The sequence below is a fragment of the Calidris pugnax genome, unplaced genomic scaffold (genome assembly GCF_001431845.1).
Source record: "Calidris pugnax isolate Ruff unplaced genomic scaffold, ASM143184v1 scaffold360, whole genome shotgun sequence".
In the NCBI taxonomy this organism is placed as follows: domain Eukaryota; kingdom Metazoa; phylum Chordata; class Aves; order Charadriiformes; family Scolopacidae; genus Calidris; species Calidris pugnax.
In genome coordinates this window covers 51,721-64,211 of record NW_015091129.1, presented here as the reverse complement: position 1 = coordinate 64,211, position 12,491 = coordinate 51,721, and positions in this window count along the sequence as shown.

Below are 12,491 nucleotides of genomic sequence, written 5' to 3'. Positions count from 1 at the left end.
GATCTGGGTCCCCCGGGGGCGGGGGGGGCGGGAGTCTCCCTGGGGAGGGGGCAACCTGCTGAAATGCATCCCCCGCCCCCCGACAGTAACAGCGCGCTGTCCTGCGTTTTAAGTGGATTTCCCTGTGTTTTAGTTTATGCTCCTGCCACTGGGCGCCACTGGAAGAGCCTGGCTCCATCTGACGTACTCCCCGTCGGGTATTTCTATATATTACTAAGACGCCCGCTTACACCCATCTGCAGGGACCAAAGCGGCTCCCACCCCCACCCCCTCTGCCCAGGGCTCCTGTGCCACCACAGCCTGCCCTGCTGGTCCTGTTGGGCCACAAAACCTGACATAAGCAGGGTGGCCATGGCAGGGTACCCTCACTTTTCTTACATAAGAAAGGTGCAGGAGCTGCTGGGGTGCTCCAAAGAGCTGGAGTTCATAGGACTACAGGATAGCTCGGGAGGGGGACCACAGGAGGTCTCCACTCCAAGCCCTGCCCAAAGCACAGCCAGCTCTGAACTCAGATCAGGCTACTCAGGGTCTCATCAAGCTGGGGCTTGATAACCTCCAAGGCTGCAGACAGCACAATCTGCTGGGTTGTCCTTGTGAGGAAAAAGCATCTTCCCTACGAACAGTCTGAATTCCCCCTGTTTCAGCTGGTGCTGCTGCCTCTCTCCCTCCCACCATGCATCGCTGTGAGAAGTCCAACAGCACCTTCTCCATCCCCTGCATTGGTGCCAGGGATGCTGCTGGGTGCCCCCAAAGCTGTCCCTCCACCTGGCTGAATCAGCCCTGGTCCTCCAGCCTCTCCTTGCAGAGCATAGGCTCCAGCCCACCATCTTGGTGGCCTCCCCTCACCTCAATGTTGTTCCTGAACTGGACCCAAACTAGAGGCAGTTCGCAGATGGGGTCTGACAGTCATCAAGCAGAGGGAACGGTCCCTGCCCTCCCTGGGCTCTCAGGGCCATGTCGTGCTCACACCATCCCAGGCACCACTTGCCCTCTTTGCTGGCCAGGCCCACAGGTGGCCCCAGCTCAACTCGCTGGCCCACCAGCACTCATGGCCGTGGCCCAGAGCAGCTCCCCAGAGCTGCCAGCCCCAGTCTACATCTCTGCCTTCCAATTGCCAGCAGTTCAATGTTTGCCCTTGTTGAATTTCCTGGGTTCCTCCTTAGCACCTTTTCAGGACCATTTCAATGGTAGTCCTGCCTACCGCATACCCACTGGTCCCTCTCTCTGGTGTCATCTGAAAACATGGCACGTTTGCCCACCGTTCCTCCAGGTCAGATCTGTCAACTATGCCCATGTAACACAGATTAAAGCCCCACTCTTCCCTCTTCAATGTTTTATCTTGCTTGCTTCAGCAGTTGTTGTGCAACACAGTTCCGCATTGAAAACTGGGAAAACTTAGCTGACCAGAGTATTCCTCTCTCTATTCCAAGGTAAATAAATTCACTTCAGCCTTGCATTTGGGCCATCACTTAAACTAATCAGGTGAGAAATTTGAACAATTGATTTCCTGAAAACAACATTCAGAATTACAAAAGCCACCAAGAGGATGCTGGATGTCAGAACCGTTTTGTTGGACCACTCCAACTCCACTTTCTACTAATCCATGGGCTCTAAGGAAACAGGAAAGAGCATCAATCCATAGAGACCTCCATTTCAACAAAAACTACTTTAACTCGTGCCAACTACTCTTCAAAGTTATAACGTGGTTATATTTCTTCATTTTCTCACAGTCTGTATTGAAATGTGCTACCTGTGGAAATGGTTTTCTAAGTACAATCACAGGCTTCAATATCACATCATCTGTTAAGGCTATGACAGGGAAGTACTAGGAACAGCGTAGAACAGCTACATAAGGTTTTTCTTCAGCCATTGCAAACAAATGTGTGCTTTGCTTGACAGCCAACACAGACTGCCCCGGTTTTTTGGCCTTTATTTTTCATAATGTTGGCAAATTTTGGCATGCATCGAAAGTCTCAACAGGTTTCTGGCAAAGTCACTTGAAGCCAGTGAAAGATCTCTTATATTCACTGAATTTTTATATTCCTAAGTAACTGTCATGTAACTTCATAATATACTTAACATATTACCATTTCTGAATCCCATGTAGCATCTAGAACTTTCCCCCTTAAATTGATGTAGGCACTGCATCTAGTCAATTGTACTAACAACCCTGGTGATATCTTGGATAAACGCTCCACCCCTCACCCAATTCATATTTGAAGATTTTTGGCTGACAGACTTTGCTGGGTTTTACCAGGTTTTACCAGACTTTGCTGGGTTTTACCAATTCATATTTTTAAGATTTTTGGCTGACAGACTTTGCTGGGTTTTACCTGGGGTGGGAGGCTTATAATATCAGGTCAGCCATGTACATAATCTACCTTTTTATTAATCCCTCCCAAATGTCTTTGATTTGAAAGGCACTAGTTTTGCACCTAGAACAAACTGTATTCTTATGGGCAGCACATGCTTGTTAGCTTTGGGAAACAACAGTGGATGATTTATGAGAAGTCTTTAACCTGCATAAAGTTAATTTTTTCCTGGTGTTGCATGTTCCAACAACAGGTCCTTAATTTCAGCCACTCTCCTTGGAGAATGCTGGGTATTAGTGCCATTCCTTCAGTTTCCCCAAAAACACAATATTTGCATGCCTCATTCATGGGTTTGCACAGTGACATTCTCAAATTTCTCACTCAGATAGCTAGATTACACAAAATTCGCTGCATAGTTCACCTTCAAAAATTTCTTGTCTCCTTTCCTTTCCCAGAGGGGCTAGTATACTGTCAGTGCCCTGAACCCCGCTCTGTCATTTACCTGTACTCTTTGCTGCATTCATAATACTTCTGTAATACAGATTTTTACAGCTGTTTGTTTAGCTTTTGCCTCAGAGCCAAAAAAAATATCTAAACTTCTAAACCTTTGATGCTAAACAAGCATCCCAAATCAAAAGAGATTATATGCAGACATTAGCATCTGCAATAAAATCAGGAAGTTATTATATTTTCCAGTTAATCACTTCCCATGTGCTTCCTGTGGAACTGGTGTGTCCAGAAACAGTTTCTGAATGCCCATAAACATGTTCCCTGCTTTTCCTAAGGACACCTGCCAGGTCTCTTGGGATACATCAGGCTAAGAAAATAGGTGGCAAAATTATCTGGCACAAGCTCCTTCTAAAACATTTCATCTTGGGTAGAGGAAAAACTTCCCCCCCTTTAGAAATTCACTCAATTCATACAAGTTTTGAATAAAACTAGTGGTCTTGACCAGCACAGATAACCTCATTTTTAGGTTGGGGTTTGTTTTTTTTTTTTTTCAGCTTGACCTGCAGTTTCCAGAACAAGGAGCCTCCCAGCCCTTCTTCCAATTTCTGCAGGGAAAGTGTAAGAGCATAAGCATCCCAGAAGAGACGAACTTCTACTAAAAGTTTTGTATTTTCAGTTTTGTTTTTGTACCTCACAGACTCTTTGGGTAGCTTCTTGAAGAGCTGTCTGCATCAGATGCCAGTCATGAGCTGGTTTCTTCCCAGGGATTTGACTGGTCCCAGAATTCAAAATTGGCTCTTCAGCCACAGTCTGATCATAAACTCCATGTTTCATCTTCTTTTTCATTCTCTGTTTATAAACACACCATTCTCTTAATCTGTTTTTTACAGTGTGCAGAATATCACAACTTTAGATAGAGACATTAAGTGATTCAGAACCAGCTTCTTCAGAAGTAAGATCAACTTTCGTTTTTTTGCAGGGCTCTGTTTCTCGTGCATATTCAGTTAAGAGCACTTGTCTGTGTTTTCAGGGAGTACTGTCTTTTCTGTAGCTTCTACCAGGTCCCGTCTCTACTGCTTAGTTTAATTTATTCCTGATGGTCTAGACAAAAGATCCTGGTAGGATGTAAAAAATCCTTATAGTCCTATGTCTTCCGCCTTCTGTAAATTAGATTGTTTGTCTGCAAAAGGAGTCCAGACAGAGGTAGGCCTGAAAGGGCCAGCTTTTGCAGTAAGTTACCTCCTCAAAAGTTGAAATGGTGTCTGTGTAGCATCTTCACTCAACTTTTGCAGCTGTCCCTTTGTCTGCCCTCCCTTTCCATCTCTGTTGCAATGTGAGCAAATCCCACACAAATACACAAACTTAAAGTCAAGAAGGTGGTAGATTAAAAAAAAAAAAAATGAAAAAAAAAAAAAAATGAAAAAAAAAAAAAAATGAAAAAAAAAAAAAAATGAAAAAAAAAAAAAAATGAAAAAAAAAAAAAAATGAAAAAAAAAAAAAAATGAAAAAAAAAAAAAAATGAAAAAAAAAAAAAAATGAAAAAAAAAAAAAAATGAAAGAAGAAAAAGAAATAAAGCACATTACAACTTTTTCCAGACAGCTAGAAAAATGAGATGGATTCTCATCATTCCTTGCTTAGGCCTATGGCAGATCCAAACATCAGCTAAGGACTTCTCCTCTTTTTGACAGAAGCATCATGTTGCTTAAGTTTTTTGAGACTTTTGCTCTCTGGTATGGCTGCCAGTTGCATAATGATCGTGTTTCACTTGAGATGACCAAAGCAGACTCCTATTGCTGAAGAAGAAACGAACAAAAGCTGACGCACTGTATGCCTCTATATTTCTTTATAATGCAGTGACAGATTCAAAACAGCTCTTTGGTGATGGACACAGAAGCTCCAGACTTGAAGTAAGAGAATCTAAAGGAAATACTTTGTTTTCTCCTAAAACTATTTTGGTTACTTTATTCTTCCTTTGTTCCAGTACTGTTACTGCAAGTTTCCTTTAATACTAATTGGTCAGTTAAGGCTAAACGTATCTTCTTCTCTCAGTCATACCCATTCCCAGTGCTATAGAGAAGACAATTTCCCATCTTTGACCATCACACACCTCTCTTCCGATCCCTCCGTTTGCTCTCTTCTCCTGTCCTGTTAGACATTAACTGCTTACTTTCACTTTCAAAGACTTTCATGACCTCCAGCTCCCTGACTGGCATCTCCTCAACATTGACATCAGCTTCTATGCGCTTTGATCACATACAAGGTGGTCTCCATAATCATCCACATAGTTTCCTCCTTGTTCTACTTCAAAGGTGATTTCTTTTGTTGTTTGTTTCTTTCTCTCCTGTGACACCTGTAAAAGTTTGACAACAACATGGAAGCTGGTGTGCTGTGTCCGACATAAGCCATCCAGGACAGTGGCATTGCATTTACTATCTGGCCGGCTCTTTTAACCCACTGTCCCTTTTCTTAGGCAGAAAACTTTTGGGAGAGGCAAGGATTACTTTTATTTCTGTTTTCGTACAGAGCCCAGTTTGGTACTTTGGTTCCTGATCGCTATGGTAACACAAACAATAAGAAATAACAGAGAAATCAGGATCACTTCATTTGTTACATTGCAAATACTGAAATTCTGCATAATTTTTTTATCCAGGCTGTGGACACAGCATACTTGCCAGATGTGACTTGTGGTACACAATAACCTTAAAAATACAGACTTTAATTTTAATAGCATTCCCTTGCCTTCTCAGTAAGGATATTTTACCTAAGATTCATCAAGTCAAAGCCATACACACTAATGATTTAGGTTCCTCTCCTGCTCCAAACTCTCATAGCTAAGATCCTCAGAGACTTAAATGTTCTCATTTCAGGACATATCTGCTGTGAAGCCTTTTTGATGGCTGTCTGGCTAATATCTCTACTTAATCTTTTAGAATAAATGGATTTTTTCCCATTTCAAAGAGTGACAAACTCTTGGCAGGTCTTTTAGCCAAACTTTCTGAACCCAGACATGCGCACCTGACATGAATTTATTTCAGTATCAAGGCAGCTGCTTAGCTAAATGTCTCCAGCAGCTTTGAAAAAATGCCCATTTTTGCACAATACATACATAGGTACTACAATTGAGTGTAGTGCATTTTACAGTATATACCACCTTTGAAGACCTGATGGCCCAAATAGCCAACTGATACTGGTGACTCACCAATATAAGCGCTCACGAAGAACAGCTGAAGGGGCTACTGCCCTCAGTTGTTTTCCTTACTAGTCTACAGGATGTTTCAGCTCTTAGCAGGGATTGCTGGGCTGCACACGCAGCAGCTCCTCAGCTACCAAAGTTTACAGCTCTGTGTGCTAAACTGGTGGTTAAACTGGTGACTCCAGGTCACTATACCCTCTCAGGAGCCGTGGAAGTAACAGGAGATATGTGTAATGGCAGAGGTTAAGTGTGAATGGGATGTTCTGAAGGGCAAAGGGGAAAGATGAGCAGAAATTTAAACAGGCATTAATATTTGGAAGGTAAAGGGAAGTGCAGTAGATGCAGTTTGTGGAGAGATTTGAGAAAATATTTAAAATTATTAGGCCAATGGTGAGCGCAAATGCTTTTCGAAGTGTAATTTAGATTTACAGATTAATTTAGAAGCATTGGAGGAGGATGATACAGAATTTCTAAAAGCCTAGGTGAGCCAAATTGTGACAGTCAAAACAAAATGAGTCAAAATCCAGACAACGGCCTCAAGATAGTAAATAGTCAAATGACATAAAAATTACTGAGACAGATGTAAAACTTCAGAGTGGCCCACTAGACTCTCTTCCAAGAAATGTGCAGAAGGGGAGAGAACATTTTCCTTAATAACGAATTTGTAAAAGCAATTTGCACCTTATTAACTCTCATTTCCCAAAATCCCACCCTGTCTTTTTCTGCTGCTGAATTAATTAGGTTGTCCTGTTCATGTCAGGGAGTAACATAATTATACGTATGTTAACCAGGCTACCTCACAAGTAAAAGCCAATGTCAGAAGTGTCATCATATATGAGTTTCTGAGGAGTACAAAAGCCTTCTACAAATGGCAGAATTTAATTCCCTAGGCACTTACACAGTTCTTTCCTAAGCAGCCAGGAAATGGGTAAACCACATTTGTGCTTGTTGCGTTTTGAGACAGGGAATGCAGAGGTCCAGGATTAAGGCAGAAGACCAATTACATCTCTTGTTAAATCCTATTATTAAGTGAGCTTGCTTTAAGGACAAAGTTGATCTTCAGGCCACATTTTGCCTTCCATTTATTTGACTAGTTTCATATTTCCAGATTAACTGCAACACCAGAGAAGCAGAAGACCGATGATTAAAGTCTGGGCTTTTCCAAATTCTCTGCACTCCTAGCTACAGATACTCCCCTCTCCAGTGTTTGTTTTGAAATCCTGGAAAATACACTTTGTAAAAAGATCTCATTGCATGCCCAGACACATCCAAACTTTCCACTTGTTCTCAGACATTGGACACCGGTACTGTTCTCAGTTGGAAAAGGACATCAGGGCTGGACAAGGAAATGAGGTCTTGTAGTACAGTTCAGTGTTCGTATTTCAGTCTCCTCATATACATGTGTTAATGTTATTATTTTATGCCTTACATGCTTTAATGGTACTGTAATTGTGTGTAGCCCTTTGCAAGTTTAATTAGGCAGAAACGCTGGCATCTGTTTTATTTTATATTTATATTCAACATGAAAAATACCAGTAATTTGAGCTGAGGTCATCTAATCAGACTAACTTTGTGTTGGTGTATCGATAGTTCCTACCCCTTTTGCCCATTGTCTCCAGTGCTTCACAGTACCAACTCACTCTGATCGTGCTTACGAGCCAGTTTCTGCAGCTGCTGTCTTCTCCGCTCTCTGGAAGTATGTCACGCTGTAGGAATATTTTCATTGGCTTTCACTGGGCTTCTTAAGGCACAAATAAGGTAAGGTACAAGTCCACGTAAGAGTCTAGGTCTGTCTTCCTGAGGACATGACTACGTTACATCACAGAGTGACACGAACAGAGCAATGTAGCCATATTCGGTTCAGTTTTGATATCTGGCTTTATTACAGCCTTTGCATACAATGCATCTCTTGTTCCCAGGGACTTAGTCCTTGTTGGACTGTACGGGCTGAACTCCATTATAAATCAAGCAGAAAATGCCTAAAGTTTTGCTTCACTGTGAGGGTACTACACTGTAAAATGCACTGAAGTGAAGAGGACTCCCCTTTAGTGTTGCTGACCAAGAGATGACGTGTAATGGTGAGAGCAAGTAAAAGGAGTATATATACTAATTTCTTTTGTTCAAAATTTTCTGAGGGATTTGATTCCTAAGAGAAGAGCAAAGAGAGGCTGGGTAGAAGGTACTGGCAGCCAGTGACTGTGCTCACCATTTCTGCTCCCATACAGGTTATGTGCCATTTTGGAGGACAAAGAGAAAAAATGCACTCTTGGTACGAGCAGGAAAAGGTCCTGACAGTTTTATTTGATTTTTTCCAATTGCAATCACATTGCACCTTTAGCAGTAACCTGTTAGCTGGCAACTGCCAGCTGAAGCAGCAGGGAAAGGTCCTACCACTACCATCTATGGTATGAGCCACATGTGCACATCAGCATAGCAGGTACACCTGTGTGGTTTTTAGGATGGCTCAGAGAAGAATCTTTTCCCCGTTCTGTTGAACTGGTTCTGTATAATGCTCTAACAGCCTGGTATGGTTCCGTACTAACAAAGTAAATATATTTGACATGTTGTCCCCACATACTGTGTCTTGATTCAGTATATCAACTCTTCCATGCACCAAAGTTGCTTCTGGTGATTGATACTCCAAAAACCTCATGTGAAGACCATGGAGCTCTCCAGTACTTCAGTCACCGACTCTCAGCAAACCAGATCTTAAGAGGCTCTTGAGTTTATTAATGGGAATTACTTTCAGTCCAGTGCTGATTCATCTGCCAGGACTCGGCAAAGGGAACCATGTGTCCCAGTTCGGGGTAAAACAGAATGAACTTTCTGTTCAGTAATTTTACTTCTTAGCTAGGCTCTTCTAACTCTCTGAAATTAACAGCATATTGTTCACTTTTAGAGTGATAAGACCGATGTTTGTCCTTCATGCCAGGGAATGGTATGCAGAGAGGCTCTTGCTTATCCTTATTGCTGTAATAGTCAAGGTCAGCTAATTTTGTTATTTGCCCCATTAGAGGGTCAGAAATGGGAGAGCCAAAACCTTGACACCATGCTGCACCTGAGCTTGGTGAGACTGGCTGGTACTGAGGGTGGTCAGTCATACAAAGCCACAGTGACAGACAGGAGGGGATTAATCTGTTTTATATGCAGAGTCAACATCTGCTGCATATATGGAACATCAGCACTGCTGTACTTCCAGATAAAAATTTAGTTAGTGGCCGAACTGACTAATCTTTAATTTTATTTTTTTTTTTAACAATTCTGCAACGTGCAGCCTGCTGATAGTAGAGGAAAGACCAGGAGGCCAATCTCCAAAAAAGGTGAAGCTGGGCATGAAGTCACACCTCAGTAAAGCTAACTCTTTCTTTGTAAGTGACTGCAAAAAGACTCCAGGCTCCCTCTCTTACACTGGAAGTATCAGCCTACTTTTTTTTTTTTTTTTTGGTATTATATAGTAAGTTTTCCAGACCTTATTTATTTCCCTGTGAAGGAAAGCCAGCTGCTTGAAAGAAGCAAGCTCTTGCTGCATATCACTATGATTTCAGGAAGAGGACTAAAAGAAACCTGCATGTGAAGTCACTAAACAAGTTAAATCCCGATGATTTCTTTCTCTGTAAAAACTCTGTTGGCACCAGCAAAGTGCAATTTCCTCTTTGGAAAAAAGCACTCAGGTGCTGAAGAAATAGCTGGCATAATTACAGCTAATTAATGTTTTATAACAGCTATCAGGTCTGACTTCCGTGGTTTTTTTAAATTTGTATCAGGCAGTTAGCAGATGATTGAACTGTTAGGTCTTTAAATATTAGCTACCAGCCTGGTAAATGGTCTGCTAGCCAGGTGATGGCCTCTGAAGACCATTGGACAGTCCTTTCAGTTGCCAATTCTGTCCTTTTCAGTCACCAGAGAGTGCCAGCCACTGTGATTTGCAGGTGCTATAAACGACCAGGGAAGAAGGTGTCTGAAGAGGATACGCATGCTTGATCCATGCCAGAGGGTTCAGCTCTACAAGAGTCCCTTCTCTACCCTCAAGCCACTGGCTGGTGACCCACTTGAGGAGAAAAAGAAGCCAGTAGGCAGTCAGCCACTGCAGCACCATCCTTTGCAAAGCAGGAGAAGAGGTGCCCAAAGCAAGTCAGGCAACCTCATGGCCATGGCGACTGCAGGTAATCCTGCCAAAAGCAGTCTTCACACATGCATGCTTGTAAAGGAGTTTCCTTGCATAAATGAAAGCTACCTCACCTGTGCTTCACCAGGAAGAGACAGAAACCACCACAAGAGAAAACCTGGTTTCACAAGGCAAAGCAGAAGCCTTCTGTGGTGGAACTGCCCTGATGCTGTGCTAAAAATGAGTGGTTATGGAACGAGCTTTGAGAGAAGAAGGGGGAAATATTAATATTCCATATTTCTGTCTTTTGGGCTCAGTATTCAAAGAGGTTTTGGTTCCTGGAAAAAACCACAGAATTACTTTAAGGGTCAGATATTTTACCGAATATTTCAGCTAGTCGGGTGAAAAAAAAAATAAGTGCTTCTATTAAAGCTGTAGTGTAAGTGTCCAGTTACTGAAGGTTAGTTATATCTAGACTAAATAAACAAGCCTTGCTGCTGTGCATGGAGATACAAGTTTAAATATAGACACATTTAGAATAGGTGCTACTTACAGAAACACAGTCTAAATCTCAACACAAGTACCTTTGTCATTTGAAGTGGGACTTAAAGTACACTGAAACAAGATGTGCTGGAGCAGGCATTTTAATAATGATTGACTGTGTAATGGTGTCGCGGACGGAGTGATTAACTTCACTAGTTAGAGTGAAGCAGAGAAATATTTATTAAGGTGAAACAGTGATTTAACAAAACCAGTAGTAAGTGCGATAAAACCAGTGGTAAATGCGATAGTGGTTTACGAGATCCGATGTCAGGGTACACTCTATTATTTACTGCACAGAGGACAGGGTCAGACAGAACTGTCAGGGAGACCCTCCCGTTGAGTCACGAGGTTCAGAAAGGACCCCCTTGCTTTCTAAACTCCTTCTCAGAGAGGAGTCTGGGTGCGGCTGGATCCAATCCTAGTCCCAGACTTGGTCAACGGGTTTATGTCTAAAGGATTATATATGCACAATTAATCCTTTACATTACTTAGATAAAATTTCAAAGTTTAGCATGCTATTAGTCACTTACCGAAACTCTGTTGCGGCAAGGATTCCCTCAACCTCGAGGAGTAGAACCGGGAATTTGTTGCGGCAAGGAATCTCTCAACCTCGAGGAGCAGAACCTTCAGTGAGCATCCTCACCAAAGGGGAGATCCTGGCGTGCAGCCCGCTGCCATACAGGAGAGCTCAAAGGGGCTCTTGGGCTGTCCACTACTTATACAGTAAGATAATTGACCTATAGTCATATTTTCATGGCAACAAAATTTATAAGTCCCCCCTCCAGAAAGTATTTTGAATCTGCTGCCAGCCATCCCCCAGAGACCGGGTGCAAGTTATCACAGCTGCTGTTGTGATGGCCGTGGTGGCCAAGGCCGGGCAGGAGCCGAGAGGGAGGGGGGGCAAACCAGGGAGAGCACACCGCCACAAATGGTAACCAGTAAATGGCAAATTTCTCCTATGAAGACAAAATTCCATCAAAGTCCAGCTTAGCCCAAAGCTAGGATGAGGATTTGGTTTAAAATGGGGTACAGGGATAGTGATGGTTTCATCACCCATTTCCCACTGGGTAGGTTTGATATCCACAGTAGTGAGGTGTGGCCTTAGGGTTAGAGTTCAGAAAGCAAGGATCCTCAGGGTTGGAGAAATATCGAAATCCTGCTCTAACCAGGCAGCTAGATGAAGGTTAGCTGGGGATGGTGTGGTAGGTCATCACATGTTTTGAACTGGGGAGGTTTAACATCTACTTTGCAGAAGGACAGGGTTAGGGTTTGGTTTAGGGCTAGGGAAATCAAAGACCTTGGAGCTGAAATGCCAGCAACATCCTGCTCGGCCCAGAGACCTGGGATGGCACCTGGGATGTCAGGACAGAGCTGTAGGTCAGTGCGTGTCTCGAATTAGGAGCTGGTCTTATCTCCTGCAAGGACAGCTGACTTATAAAGGTGGGGGCTAGGTTACTTAGCTGGGTGCCACTATATGATCCTTGGAGCAATATGTAATTGACAAAAAGAAACTGTTCTTTACAATTTAGGCTACCTGTATTCTGCTATACATTTTAGCTCTGAAAATAGAAACGTATTCTTTTATTTAAACTATAGTAAAACACCATTATTGTCTTTGGACATGACAGAATGAATCAGGCAAGAGAAAATTAAAAAAAAAAATTGTGTAGCAATCTAGAAAGAACAAAACACTGTGGACAGTATTCTCTGCTAATCTGTACCAGATGCTACACTATAGGTGTGAAAGTAAACATAAGTAGGCCTATTAACAGCAAATAACATCACTGATCATTTATAAATAACTAACTCTTACCTGTAGGTATTAATAAAAGAAAAAGCCCGTGACAATTGCAGAAAACATTTTCTACGGATGATGCCCCTTTTCCT